Source organism: Centruroides sculpturatus, unplaced genomic scaffold (genome assembly GCF_000671375.1).
Source record: "Centruroides sculpturatus isolate CEXI.00-Female unplaced genomic scaffold, Cexi_2.0 scaffold31, whole genome shotgun sequence".
NCBI lineage: Eukaryota > Metazoa > Arthropoda > Arachnida > Scorpiones > Buthidae > Centruroides > Centruroides sculpturatus.
Genome location: NW_019384496.1, coordinates 455104 through 462826, shown reverse-complemented (window position 1 = coordinate 462826; position 7723 = coordinate 455104). Strand labels below are relative to the sequence as shown.

Genomic DNA, 7723 nt, shown 5'->3' with positions numbered 1-7723 from the left:
CTTCTGGTTCTTTGTAACGGCGTCACTCACAGAATGGGCTTCGTCCGTGCGAGTCCTGGCGATTTCGGAAGTCGTATCTTGGGAGATGTTGGTATCTTGGTGCTCGTACCAGGGTAGCGAGTTCATTCACTTGCAATGTTAATTCCTGTATTTGTTTCTCGATTGGATTGCTAATAGAGAATTGTTCCTGTTGGCTGATTGGCGTGTGGTTTATGACGGTCAGTTCGTGTATTTTGTCAGCCATTGTGGCGAGTTGTGGCAGAGTTTCATTCGAGGCTGCCAGAATAGCTTGGATATTTCCTGGTAGTCGTCGAAGCCACAGTGATTTTAATAAGTCTTCACTGAAATGACCATTGGCGAGGTCACGCATCTTAGTTAGTAAGTGTGACGGGCGCTGGTCGCCCATTTCAAGTCCTTGTAATAGTGTTCACAATTTAGACGTTTGGCTTTCCGAGTATATGTCGATCAGCCTTTTTTTTATAGTGTCATACTTGTTGTTTTCAGGTGGCTTAGTTACCAGGTCGTGTACAGATTCTAGGATGTCCGATTCTATTGTTGAAATAACGTAGTAAAATTTGGTTATGTCGGCGGAAACGTTAGCGATGGCGAACTGGGCTTTGAGTTGGGCAAACCAAAGAGTGGGTTTGTTCTTCCAAAATGGAGGTGGCTTGACTGCCACTCGAGAGATTTGCGGAACGCCGGCTGACTCCATTATATGAGTTGACGAAATTTTCGAAAATAGAGATATAAAATTGTTACTGACCTTCTTAAATTACAGGAAATAGTTAAGTTTCATTTTTCTGATCTTGTGGTTGTACAATGGAGATGGATTATCCTTGTGAAGCACATGTCTTCTTTGTTCGGCTCACCAGTTTTGGAGTTCGTATTTCGCTCGATGTTGAAGAGAATAAGTCCAGTTGGAATTTAATATCTCCTTCTTTATTTATGAATATATACAGTTATGTACAACACAATATATTTACAGCCCGACATCGATCGAAGGTCAAAGTTGTTTTTTGCTGACCACTTGTTCTCACATCCGTTCCTAGTCGTTGTTGGTTGGAAAGTGCGTGACCAGTTCAAAGTTCGCGTTTTTCTTTTCTTGCGCCCTCTATTGTCAGAATCGGCCCGTAGCTGACGGGCGCCACAAACCTATATATTTCACCTAATTTTATCCAAATTTTGAAAATATTTTTTTTCAATATTGGAACAAGTTATAGTTTGCATTGCTGTCTAACTTGTTCCAATATAGTTCAGAAGAGTCAAGTCTCAACCTGGATATATATTATCCATGTTTGATTTTTAAGATTTTGTAACAAAATAACAATTTCTTACCATTCTACTGTGTTATAAGTTACCTGAACCCTTATATTTCATTTCTATAATTGTCACCACATTATTCTCTAATTGTTGTTTTGCATTTAATTCTAATAAAACTTTCTCAAAATTAGTATACAGTCGACCCCCGTATAAGATCATTGATTATTCCGTTTTATATGAATTCCATGTTGTACAAGTCACTTAAATTTTACAAATACGTGAGCCGTTCACAGCCCGGTACACATATTTGTAAAATTAAAGTGACTCGTACAACATGGAATTCATATAAAACGGAATAATCAATGATCTTATACGGGGGTCGACTGTAGTTCATTTTACTGTTAGAATTCAGTGTCTATTAAATTCTAAAATCACATACTTTGTTTGCCTAGCACATCATCACACATTCCAACAAATCAGAGGATTTGTTGGAATGTGTCATGTAACATTACTCTGAAGTTCAGAAATTTTGTAATCCAGTGTTGTTAGTTTGGCAAACATGAAAGTAATTCTTATAGTTATCAGTTTGAAATCTGATTAGAAAATTCTCAATTTAAAACATAGCCAAATACAATCATCAGAAAAAAATCTAGAATAGTACTTGGTACGTAACTACATATGAGTGGATCCTGTGCAGCATTTTCAAAAAGGATCCCATTGGGCTTTCAATAATTTTTTTGCAACAGAGCCTGATACAGTGTACATAATATTACAATGTAATTACTACTTTTAAAATAAATAAATTACTTAATCAATCACATTAGTACATGTAGGCCTACTTTATGATGAATACTAACTGCCTAAAATTTTTCCTTTTCTGGACTTAATTGTGGCAAATTAAACAAGTCCAGTTTCCTTGTTTCCGAATTTTGAATAAAAACTTAATACTAAACCACTTTCTTCTGTCATTAAACAAATATTTTAAGTTTTTGTATTCAGAATATATATGATACTAGCTGTTACCCATGGCTTTGCCCGCGAGGATTTTGCAAGCAAACCCTATTTATATTCAGTATTTCAACAACCATAGTAATTGTTATATAACACCTACCACTGACAATGATGAGAATTGCTGAGAATCAAACAAACTATTTTCAATTTGATCAATTTTCTGGAACGTTTACAGTCGTTCTATAATCGAACCAATATGCAATAACAAATTCAAATTTAAAACGGTTTGAACATTTTTAAAATCGAAATTGTTATAAATATTTTTATCTATGTCTGAAGTGTTATCAATTTAATACACCTACGTACTCAATGAAGACTAAATGTAGTTGAAAACAAAAAATCACATCTAAAATAGTACAGTAGAAGCCGTTCTTCCAGTTAATCCTTAATCCTCTCCCCCGCGGGGGAATTTCGAAAAATCCCTTCTTAGTGTGCGTTTTCATGACATACCCTGTATACCAAATTTCACCTCTTTAGGTTCAGTGGTTTGCTCTGGGTGATGATGAATCAGTCATTCAGTCAGTCAGTCAGGACAAGTAATTTTATATATTTAGATTTTTGAACCCTGCTTGTGAAACTACTTACATAAATCTTACTTTTGACAATTGTGTTTTAGTGTATAGTTTTTTTATGGATTTTAACAGCAATATTTCCATGATGATGGTGATTGGCCAAAATTAGGACATTTTTGACCAATCACTATCATGGAAATAATACTCATATATAATAAAACTATGGTGGTAGTGAGAGAAGCCAAGGACCTCTGTGCAATTGTAGTAATCATAATAGATATAAATTAATAAACTGTTAACATAAGAAACCAAATGATCTTTCTTTCATTTTAATTTTATATATTNATTGCTTCTTAACAAGTCTGCGCACCCCGGAATCACATAAATTGATAAAATCCCTAGGATAACAAATACTACCCATAGTAAAAGGAGCCCGTACCCTAATCAAATAACGATAATATGCCAAACGTATTTCTAAATCAATAGGCATTTCATTTGCAATAATATGCAAAGCATCAGTGGATATGGTCCGGTAAGCCCTAGTCATTAATAGTAGAACTGCTCTCTGAGCCTTCAATAGCTTCTTCACATGAGGGGGCCTCAACGCGTCGCCCCACACACCAGCTGCATAGATCACAATAGAGACAAACAGATGTCTATAAAGGGATCTCAGGGCAGGAAGCCGCAGCCCCCACCCCGAGCCCAAAAGACTCTGTAATCTCATGAACTGAGTCACAGCTCTAGTACCTATTTCCTCTATATGGTCATTAATACTTAATCGGGTACCTAATTTCATACCTAAGTACCGAACTGATTGAACCATACGAATAGACCCCGTGCTCGTTCGCAAGCTGGGGGGGCGATCCGGGCTGAGGACACCCCTCAACAACATTGCTACCGACTTTAAAGGCGCAAGTTGTAATTTCAAAGCACTTAACTGACTCTCGACCAGCCGAACCACATCCCCAGATAAACGTTTTAATTGGGCTCTACTATTCCCCTCAATTAAAATAACAATATCGTCGGCATACGCGATAAAATGTAATCCCAAACTGCGCAGACCACTCAGAACCTCATTAAAAACTAAATTCCAAAGTTCAGGACCAAGAACTGAACCCTGGGGACAGCCCTTGGTCACTGTCTTTTTAAAATCCATATCATGTTTAAAGACAACTACTCTGTGACTAAAATAATCAACCATCACCCTATAAAGATTCCTTGGACACCTCCGATTGCGAAGAACCCTGAGCACAGCAGGCCACCAAATGTTATCGAAAGCCCCTGCTATGTCTAAAAAAAGACCCATTACATATTTTGAAGTGCTATCATGTGTCCACCTCCATAGCCTACATAGAGCATCCGTAGTAGAGCGGCCTTGTCTAAAACCATACTGGTAATCATCAACATACCCATTAAATAATTCATGCAACCTAAGTTTCAACAATCGCTCATAAATTTTACCAATAACAGACAATAGACAAATCGGGCGATAAGACTTCGGACTTCCTCTATCTCTGTCTTTCCCCTTTAACAAAATCACGACCTTAGCTATTTTCCATCTATATGGGAAGATACCATACAATAAACTATAATTAAATAAACGCAATAATTCTTTCTTCATAACAGGAAAAGCCTTACGAACCATTAAATAAGTAATTCCATCTAAGCCAGGTGCTTTTCGACCTTTAAGTCCCTTCATTATCACCAACAATTCGTCAATATCAAACGGCCTACAATAACCATTACCAACATAACTATTATTCAACTTACGGATCTCCTGCTGATCACAAGAATCCTCCTCTACCCTATCATCTGGGAATAATGCCTCAAATAAATATTTTACTGAAGTCAGCCAATCAATTGCATACTCATTTTTCTTAACGGAACAAAAACTATGTATTCTTATTTTATCACGAACAATTTTGTAAGGCGTGCCCCATACATCTCTATTCGCGGTAGCTTCAACATAATTCCTCCAACTCTGCTCCTTAGCTTTAGCAATACAATTTTTATATTTTCTATACATAGAGCGGTATTCATCCAATTTAATTTGCCTTAACACTAACTCTTTTTCCCTCTGATACGCTCTTCGCAAACAAAAAACATATTTCCTCATCTGATCTAGTTCAACATTCCACCACCTATTCCTAAAATGAGACACTCTTTTACCCTTAGATACTACTCTACTTGCTATGGCGATTGAAGAATGAATTACATCGCACAAACTTATTACATCAAAGATTGTCCGTACAGCTGGGACCCTATATTTTAACATATGAGACCTAATTAACTCACAATAACGATTCCAATTAATGGACTGCTTATCCAAATAAGCTTCAAATAACTCTTTTCCCTTAACCTGTACTCCAAAATCAACTTCATAACCTATAAATGCATGATCTGAGGAAGTATACTCATACGTTACTATACAGTTACTAATATACCCCCTTAATGTGGGAGAAAAAACAACCACATCCACAAACGATTCTCCCCGCGTAGATCGAAAGGTTGGTATTTCACTCTGATCATTAAGAACTTCATATCCCCATTTACCAAACACCGACATTAGTGCTACACCACGATCATCCAGGATGGGACTACCCCATAATGGGGACTTAGAATTAGAATCCAACCCCACAATAACGGACTTACCGTCTAAACTCTTAAACACCTCTTCTAATTCAATTAGTGAGACCTCAATGTCATCATTTGGAGGAAAATAAATACTCACAACGTAAACACTATATCCCTCTCTGGACATCTGAGCAACAGCGCAGGTACCGGAGGAAAACTGAAAGAGTTCCATTAACACCCAATCTTTTCTACAAATAACTATGGCTGCCCAAGGGTTTTCGCAGAAACTCTGGACAACCATTGTTCGCTCACCAAATCCCCAAACTCTCCCCTTGAAGACATAAGGCTCCTGAACTAACAACAAATCTGGATGAAAACGATCTATATACAAATTTAACTCATTGGGTACAATCTTATTCCTTTGCATATTTAGTTGACCAATTCGTAACATAATATTATTGCTTGTACTAGCCATAATCTATTGTTCGTTTATAACGAGTAATTGCAACCTGAAACGCATAACATTCCTTATCTCTAGAAAAATGATCAGATTGTTTACCATATACACGACAAGGTATACATATACGTTGTGGTTTCTCCAACTCACATTCCCCAGATCGGTGCCCATCCTTACCACATTTATAACAAATTACACTTTCAGATCTACAAGTCTTAGCTATGTGACCAAAAGTCTGACACTTAAAACACCTAGAGATTTCTATATAATCTTTAATTCTACAACTTCCGTACTCAATATACAACCTATTTAAAGATAATAATCTAATCCTCAGATCAGAAGCCACCTCTACAACCCAATTCACCAACAAGTCACGCTTTCTACCTGTCCTATAAAGCAATTTAAAACTATCACGAAATTCATCCAGTGTTATACCTAATTCACCATAAATAAGATCACTATTCAATACATATAACTGTTGTACTAAATCATCACCTTCCAATTCTCTTGGCACATCAAACATTATCATTCTTGGCTTTTTCTTTACAGGTGAAAACACTTCCAAGCCAGCATTCTTAATTAAACTATGATTAATCAACCTCTCCCTATCCACACTAGAAGCAACAGTAACCGCAAGTCCACCACTCCTTATCTTCCGAACTCCCTGAAATCGTATTTTATCCTTCACAGGATTTACACTAATAAAAAACCTTCGTTTTATTTCTTCATTATCCTCATTATCAGTACCTTTTACGATAACTACCTTATCAGTATTCGCTAATCTTGGTTTCTCCTCTACATTTTTAACCTTATCAGCAAACAACATAGGAGTTGATGCTATCAGTACACGAGACCGATCCACTTTCTCTAATTCAACTATTCTGCCTGCTAATTTTTCATTTTGCAACACAACTAATCGTACTACTTTAACTGCTTCACCAAATATATCTATCAAACTACCTGCAGATTGACGACTCAATTTACAAGTCTTATTAAGAACTATCTTACGAAAATCCAAAGCTAATTTTTCTATTTCCTGTATACAACCAATCCCATCATATTTATTTTCTTGTTGTATAGACCCGTCACTAATCAAGCTTCAACTTAATTCTCCAACTGATGTTAAAGATCGGGAGCCAGGCAACTCCNTTCGAAGATTGTATTGAGTGTTAAGCAAGTGGATATTTTCGACATTTCTGTACAAATCGCACAGATTATATTGGGATAAGTATCGTTATTGGAACGAGAAACATAAACCATCGTTTAATGATATTAAATGTGAGTGCGGATTGCGGCCCTTTGTACCTGCTGCGTTAAGACGTTGGAGCAACGAAAGAAATGCACCGATCGATTTTATCAATCTGATTTTTCTTGTGTTACTCGTACGCCAGCAATTCGAAAATTTCTAAAACACGGCGTGGAAATTCCTTTAGCAGCATATATACAGAGAATACTTTAAGGAAAAAAGCTGCAACGTAATTCGTAACGGAAAAAGATCTCATGTCACGCGTGGCAGGTTGCATTTATCATAATTATAACAGAGTTGAATCGAAACATCTCAAAACGCTTTCAAATAAATCGATAAACATCACCTGGATCATTAAAGTTCTTGCCGTTCTAGCTCCGTGGAAGTTTTCGTGGAAGAGACGATGAAGTTGTGCGTTCGTGAACACTGCATCAGGGGTTTGACAGTTACGGTCTAACACGAGATACCCGGTCGAAATGTGCCACCCGTTTAAGTTTGGTTAAAAACGCCTCGGTCGGCACCACAGCAGCAACAGATCCACACCTACTTAATCATTACCTGTTAAACGGACTGATAAAAGAAAAGTTCACGCGCAAACAAGACGACCGAACTGCTATCATCTCCTGCGTCGAACAAAAAATTCTTCTGGCTGTCTAAAAACGT

The 7723-nt window shown here is 37.1% G+C and overlaps 1 pseudogene; it reads right to left on the bottom strand.

The window, feature by feature from the left end:
* Positions 1-741, bottom strand: LOC111621941 (annotated as a pseudogene).
* Positions 742-7723: the final 6982 nt, after the last annotated feature.